The sequence below is a fragment of the Bombus impatiens genome, unplaced genomic scaffold (genome assembly GCF_000188095.3).
Source record: "Bombus impatiens unplaced genomic scaffold, BIMP_2.2 scf_0095, whole genome shotgun sequence".
In the NCBI taxonomy this organism is placed as follows: Eukaryota; Metazoa; Arthropoda; class Insecta; order Hymenoptera; family Apidae; genus Bombus; species Bombus impatiens.
In genome coordinates this window covers 216955-225176 of record NT_176514.1, presented here as the reverse complement: position 1 = coordinate 225176, position 8222 = coordinate 216955, and the positions used below count along the sequence as shown (strand labels likewise).

Sequence of the window (8222 nt, the reverse complement as noted above, 5' to 3'; positions counted from 1 at the left end):
TGACGTTGCTGCCACTGTCGCCGCTTTCGCTCAACGACGAACAGCGGTAGGTGGGGCGATCGTCAAGTCATGTGGCTGTTAGTGGGGAAATCGACGTGATTCTTGTGATACCGATAATCGTAAACGTGTACGGTACACGTGGCTGTCCTCTGAATCAAGGGCGACGTACGTAGAATCGGTGAGGTCCGCGTTTATCGTCCACTTTGTCCTCATCCGCCTCGCGGATGCGGACACAACCTCCGTAATATGTGCCCACTTACCTTCGATGTACGATTAACAAACAAAAACAAACCCACCAATCACTTCGTTTCCCTCTCCGCTTCGAGATTATCCGAACTAGCCTTTTTCTATTCCCCCGCTCTGTTCGAAACTTTTTGATTACGTGGATCGGCAGCGACCTTCAACAAACTGTTATTCCAAACGTTGCCGCTCGTCCCCCCGTTCCCGCGTTCCTGTCCGCTTCTCGCTTCTTCTATCTCGCGAAACTCCAACGTGGGACTCCAATGTGCTGGTAACTCTCCCTCTCTCCAATCTCTCTTTCTCTCTTTCTCTCTTTTACTCGAACTCGATGATGGATGAGTAGAGTACGAAGAAACTTCGTAGAGAAGACGAAACGATTTCAGCCGTAAACGAACAGCATTTGGGAATGAGACGATGGAAACGGAATATCTAGAAATGTATCAGTTACGGACAAGATTATCGTACGGTGAACCACGCGGAGGAAACGCACTTAGACACCGGCCATCCGGTCCCCATACGATGGCAAGACAGTCCTCCGACAGCAGTAGCCAAATGGTTGGCCAGCCATTCAGACGTGGCAGGCAGTTATCGACCGAAAAGTCGGTCGATTCACGTCATCGACCGTTGCATCCTCGCTGCTAGCTGCATACCTAGGAAAATTTGTCGATGACGTAGCCTCGTGCTTGGTTCTCTGTCCCTCTTTCTCTCTCTCTCTCTCTCTCTTTTGCTCTTCTTTTCTTCGTGCACCGCTTAACTCATCCTCCGCCTGTCACTAACCAAATTCGGATCTGAAAATCGTTTCGGCAATTCAGATATTTCGATAAACGAGAACGACGAAAGTAAGAACATAATTAACTACAACAAACAATTTTTATCAGTAAAATACTACAACGAAGTAGAAGAATATTAAGGAAAATAGGAGCTGCAAGTAACGCGGGGAGATACTGACCAATACCTAGAGAGGTTGCATATTTCCACGCGTATGATCTTTTATACCTTCTATCGTTAATGCATTTAATAATATTTTTGTAGAGATCTTGAGTGTTAAATTATGTAGGTATTCACAGATATCGTATGTCCGAAAACAATTTGAACATAATCGAAAACAATTTCCAAATGGACCAGTCACTTGTCCCACGAGGCACAATTACTCCGAGGACGAAATACGCCAAGTCATTTGCCTTTCCATTTCCCTTACGGAAAATTACGTATTCTCGTAAAATTGCACCAGCCACGATCAAGGTTTAAATTACGGTCCAGTGAGGTAAAGAGAATAACTAAGACATCGATGTAAAACCATTGTTTGCATATCAATGAAGACTTAACTAATGTCCAACGAGCAGCGCCTATCTCTCTGATTACATTTTAATGGTTACGGTTTTACGTGCGACGTTAAACTATCTGGTTATATTATTTCCATAGTTTTATCCAATTACAACAAATTATCCAACGACCGTCAAGCTTACCGCGAATTAACAAACTTTGCGCCGCGTATTTTTGAGAATGAAGTTGTCGGTCGGTTTTTAGCGATTGCTTTTTTCAACTATCGCGTTTCCAACGGTCACGTATACGTAACTTGCATCATCCTTATGGGAGAGGAGTGCTCGAACGAATGAGATTTTTAAATGAAAAGAAACAGGATCGATAGATGTCGGAATGGTTACACAGCATACCGGGAAAAATGCATTCAGTGTGTAACTCGCCCTAATTTCCTTCGTACGAGATTTACTAAGGAAATGTGTGAATTTTCCTTTTCTTTTTCCCTTAACGAGCTTCAATAGCCACCGATGTGTTTGGAACTCTTAAGAAGAGAACTATTGCTGCTATTTCCTTTGTATTTTTATATGTCCTTCGGAAAAAAATTGCATTTTCCATTGACCACGTTTAAAACACTACCAATGAGAAAGAACAACTTATAATGCAGCTGTTGAAATGCATTAAAAAATTCGAATAAGATTAATAACGCTGTCATAATAACTTTGCTTCTTTGAAGAGTATTGTGAGAGAAATACTTTGTAAAGGTAATTTAAAAGATACAGAAAGCTTTTTATATAAAAAATATATAAAATAATAACATAAATTTATATATTAATTAATAATGTAAAGGTGCATTGTTTATGCTTATAGGATATTTTTTTAAATATTGCAAGGAAAAAATATAAGAGGAATTTAGAGTTGCTATTAAAATCACGTGGGAAAAAAACTTGAACAATCAAGTTGCATGAGAAGTATAGAAACACGCATCAGTCGTCCCGGACAGCTACGATTTCTTGGAACGAGAACCGCGTTCCCTGAGGAAATTGTACTTCTGGTGTAACACTGATCCCAATTTCTCTTTTTGGGGTAAGCTTTTATACGATGCAACATAAATTTTCGTTGACGTCATACATTTTCTTGCATACAATGTTCAACGAGTATGATAAACTACTGCGAAATTAAAATTTCCATTTAGAAAAAATTCGAAATTCAAACATCTACGTAACTGTCTCTATTCAATATCTCTTATTTTAAATCAATAGTATCAATAATATGTAATCGAACCGATAGTACTTCATCCTTAGTAAAGATTAAAACATTGATATTCAAATCCATTCTTTGAAAATTTTTTTTTTTTTTTTTTTTTTTTTTTTTGAAAGAATAAATACACTGTAGCATTGATATTCGATATTCCCTTTAAACATACTTCACATCATTCCACGATCTGCGCATATCTCAATTGCCAATTAATCGAATCAGCTTGCTTTTTACTGAGCAAATTGGAGTTCGAATTTCTATTGAATATTTCTCTAGTTAAAATTGCAATTGATCCTTTTGTATATTCCACGGCAAAGGATAGAGAAGATAAATCTTCGACTTATTTAGAAATGTAAATAATTGAGAAATATCTAAATCGAACGCAAGTTGAAAAACAATATTTGTAAACTGATAAAATTAGGAAACATATTCAAGATAGCGTGGTACAGTAGAAAGAAGTTGAAACACACAATGTTCTATTCGCAACTAATATTTCTCGCAAATGTCCACGATCCTGCGAGGATTCGGTATTCGAGTCGTACCGTTTCCAGCAATTCTACGGTTTCAAAGGACGAAATGGAAACGACTATCGCGCCGTATTATCGATGCATTTTAAAGGTCGCTAGGTTTCGTGAAAAAGAGCTCGATTTTCAAGCTGCGGTTCGCCTGGTTACAATTCGATAGAACGTTTACACCGCGATCAAGTGAAATTGCGTTTGTGATATTCGTTCCCCTCGAGTCAGTAAATTTTAAAGGTCTATTTTAAACATGGAAATACGGAGCACAGATTGCAACTAGTACAAACATTTTCCTCGCGTAGCGGCCTTATACCTAGAGGCTGACTCTTGATAAACAGCGAAAATAGAAGTCCTATTCTTCCCCTTTCATTTACGTTCCGTCTAACAATGGTTTTACGAGATCCTATCGATTGTGAATTAATTTTTTGAATAAATAAATCTGATAGATATTGGATAGAAATTTTTAATTAAAATGGCAGCCGGAAGTTTTTGAAATAATTGCGCAGCTGACGTAACGCTTATTGTTGGCTTTGAATAAAACTGTTTTTCGCATACTTGTCCTGAATTCTACTCGACTATATAGCATGCAGAGAAGAATCGTAAAGAAAAACTGAAGATTCGCATTATCGTCACGTTCGAGCGACGTTCCAGACGATTCAACTTCCGGGGAGAGGATATTGGTGGCCCTACAAATACACAACTTCGTGAAAGCTCTATTTTATGTCCGAAACAGGTTACATTTCCTCCCTATTTCGCTTCTGCTATTTCATCCACCAATATGAAAATGTAATTTTATTTCGTCAGAATAAAACAGCCAGTTTTTCTCTTGATTAAAATCAGAAAACGAAACGAAAATATAACTTTTTATTTCGTGAAAGTAAACCAGCCAGCTCTTAAAAAACCAATCATGAACAAAATTGATTCTTTGTTCGAAAGAATCGAATAAGATTCTCGTTACCGACAAATTTCAATTTTTACTTAGAACAAATAAGTTGAAAAATTCCTGGAAACTAGACAATTAAACTTAAACATCTGTACACGTGCGTTACTTACGCTTCTACACGCAGGGACCAGATATCCATTCAGAAAATTGTTAAAATATGAATTACCCCAAAAAATGCATAAGCGATTCACTCGACGCCGAATACATACATAAAGGTTAAGGTCGATGCTGACGATTGAAAATTCGAATTACTATATCTCCGATCATCGATTTTGGCAATGATATATCTCAAATACAACGGTATCTACACTCTAATATACATACATATACATTGTTCTCAAGGGACACAGTCATACTCAAATCAATACTCGCATCTTCTTAAAATTCGAACACAAAGATTTTCTACGTAATTTCACTTCTCCCTTTTCGTATTAACGCTCAAAAGTATCCGAATACTTACTTGCTATCTTTGTTAATTTTATTCTTCATGATCAACTTCATAAGAAGGTAATCAGTAGAACATCTAATTTACCAGTAATTTACACATTTCCAAAAAAAAAAAAAACTGCATATACCGCTAGTATACACATAATTCCACAGAAGTGTTCGAATACGAATAAAAGTATATATCTTAGCAAGAAAAGGAAGAAGTTTCTCTGAAAACTCTAAGTCTAATTCAATTATCGTTTCCAAGCGTTCTTCTTTTTTCTTTTTCATCCTGTATCTCTGCCTCCATTTACAATTACTATCCGTGATCGCTAATCCGCTAATCCGCTAATCCGAACCTCTGTCCACATAAGAATTATGAAAATTACCGCGCTATGAGAGCTGACCTGGCCAAGTATCACGGCATTACGGGCTCAAAGAAGGAAGAAGCGAGCAGCAGACTTCCGGAAAAAAGAGTCCGCGATGCATTGGCTAGCTAGCGGTCCACTGGAACATCTACTTCATGCCCCGAGGAAATTGCATTCTGCGGTCTTCCTCCTCCACTTCCGCAGTGGGTGCTCCAGTGATAAAGAGAGAATAAGAGCGGCTGATGTGGTAGAGGACAGCGTCAGAGAAGTGAATCAAATTTAAGCCGACTCCCTCTCCGCTTTCGTCTCTTTCGTTCTATCTTCGACCCTTCGTTATTATCGCTTCGTCTTTCGTTCTGACCACGCCACTGTTACCCACCATTTTCCTCCGCCGCCCTTTCCTTTTCTCCCTTTTTTAATTTTCAAACAAAGTACGCGAAAACCTTTCTACTCGCAGTGGAAACTGTTCGAACGGTCCACTGTCGCGTCGCGTCGACCTGGCAACCAACAAATGGAAAGAAGAGCCGAACGCATACACATGCCATGCCAACTAAATGGAAACGGACCAGGCTGAACCTCTTTGCCAGGTAATAATCGGCGACCTTTGCCCCTCAACGAGCCTCTGCCTACCTGCCTGCTACGTGACCGAGTTCTCTTTCTCCAAAGAGCACCGATTTTTACGCACGGTCGATGTGTATCAGCCGGCGGTTACGACAAGGAAGCTGGCTGCAGTTGCAGTTCACAAAAATTTCTCTAGCACGACGAAGGTACGCATCCGAAATAGGGATAAAGGCATAGATCGATGGTTCAATCCTCTACTCCAATTGAGAAATTCTTGGTTTTCGACAAGGTGGTCCTAATATATTGTGGATAAATGACGAGGTATTTAGACTTTCATATCCTACCACTAACGACTATTGGTGAGACATATTTTCTCTTTGCGTATCAAGAGCAGTTGTTACTCGATAACAAGTGATAACAGTCACATGGTTTGTTTTGTGAATTAATTTTTCAAATCTTACTGTCCTGAATTCAAACTTAATGATACTGGCAAAAGAATTAAGAAGATTACAGAAATATTTACGAGAATTTTAAGCTCTTTTTTATATAATTATATGCACATGCAAATAGAAACAATACTAAATCGTGTATTTCTTGGTAATAAATAATGCATGAATTGTAGATTCATGATACTTGTTAAATATATTTTCCAAAAATAAACGAATAAGTACATTCCAAAACATATTTTTTGAATCCTATAATTCCCTAAAATTCTCATATGATACGTTTTGTGTGTAAACACTAGTCAATACACGTATAACAGGAATATTGTGTAACATATTCTGTGACTCAATTATAAAACGACAAATCAAAAACTTCATATGAATAACCTCTTCGCTTGAAATATGCAAACTCTCGTTCAATGTTTTCAAACATTCAAATATGCCTGCTATGTTTTGCAACTGTTCTTCGGTACATCACATATGTATAAGGACAGATACAAACAGTTTAAAATAAAAGTGACATGTAACGCAACATACCAATCGATAACAAAGGGATCAACCACTAAAAACTCCAAATATATTTTAAAATCCACCGTTGAATAGCAGATAACTTTCTTGCGTGTTTCGAACAGACTAATTGCGAGTCGAAAAGACTAGAATATTTAATGTGAAGAAAAATAAATACCTTTAATGCGTCGACACTTTAAAAATTTTCCGAGTGACGCCTAGTTATGCAATGTTGATTATCGCGGACAAAAGGAATGGCAACGAACCGAGGCATGCAAGGGCCTTTCTCGTAACAGGAAATACTCGGGGTCACGGACTGCCATGAAGTTTATACCGGTGTGGTTCTCGTGCAACGAGAACACGAGACGCGCAGAAAACCGGCTCGTTCGACTCACTCGTTAAGATAACACGACTCTATACTCCAAGTATAATTCGTGCGACACGAGACCAAATAAAAATTCAAACTATTACTTTATCGAAAAAAAAGAAGCGCGGTACGGACAATGGCCAATCTCCAATTGACAATAATCGTGCGCAGTGCTTTACCACGCAGCGTCACTTTATTAGTTTCGATAATCGCAACCGCGATATCGAACCGCGTGATTGAGATCGTGTTTCCTCCATGAAACATTGAAACACGACGTTTGAAAGTCAAACACGGTTGTCGAATAATCGTCGTCTCTATAGAGATAACATTACAATAAGAATCGGAAGATCATCCACTCTAGTACGACTTGAAATACGGCCGAGGAAACGTACTGGCTGCTCGCCGTGGTGGAAATAAAAAAAACGTAAACAAACCTGTCCGCGTGTCGACGCGAGCCACGTAATAGACGCCATTGGTCTGCATCGTTTTATATATATAAACGCACGAGGAAATCATCGTGCGATTAAAACTGTACGTTCGCGGAATCGTGGAGAAGAATGGGTTGGAAACGAGACACGACTACACGTGGGCAGAAGCACGCCCATCCCGCCACCGGGAAGCAGCGAAAAACGACATTCGCGCAGCAAAGCTGTCAAGATACGTTCCCGTATCGTGGAAAGATGAACGCGACAAAATTGCACGCGTATACATAGTGCGTACGTGCGCGCACAGTCAGTTATACATATCGCAAGACGAGCTGCTAGTTGCACGACACCATCTCAAGGTAACAGTCCCCGGACACGCGTTTCGATACCAAAACGAGGAATTTACGGAGTGTCGCTAGGACTGACAGTTAGCGAGGATGTTTATTAATAGATTTCACTCACGATTTCAGCTGGTATTCCTGTAGCTTTCCTTCAATCGAATCGGGGACTGTGCATCTGGTGCTATTGGTCTCCGTGGTTGTCGTGGAACCGTCGATGTCGATATACGGTCTCGTCGTGCACGGAGAGATACTCCAATCGAAGCGAGGAATGCGGAAGATGGAGAAACGGGGATAGCACCGCACAGTTGCACAGCCTGGGAAACACGCCTCTCGTACCGTCAAACGAGAATGATCCACGATTAGTTGCCACGAAACGGAACTGAATCCACGATCGTGACACGTGTAACGTGTATGTAGAACAAACCGCGTGCAGTCTTTATACCGTGTCACCGTCGACGCGCGAATGTTGGATCGTACAACGTCATTCCTCGTTGCGATCTCATCCCCACGACGAAGCACGACTGACTGACGGCTCGGTCCGCCAGTCCGTTCCGATCTTCCCCTACCAG

The 8222-nt window shown here is 40.0% G+C and overlaps 1 long non-coding RNA gene across 1 annotated transcript; it reads right to left on the bottom strand.

The window, feature by feature from the left end:
- Positions 1 to 978: 978 nt before the first annotated feature.
- Positions 979 to 8172, bottom strand: LOC112214165. Its single transcript, XR_002948080.2, has 2 exons — positions 7775 to 8172; positions 979 to 1028 (listed from the first exon to the last, which is right to left on the bottom strand). It is a non-coding gene; the product is annotated as an uncharacterized LOC112214165 (long non-coding RNA).
- Positions 8173 to 8222: the final 50 nt, after the last annotated feature.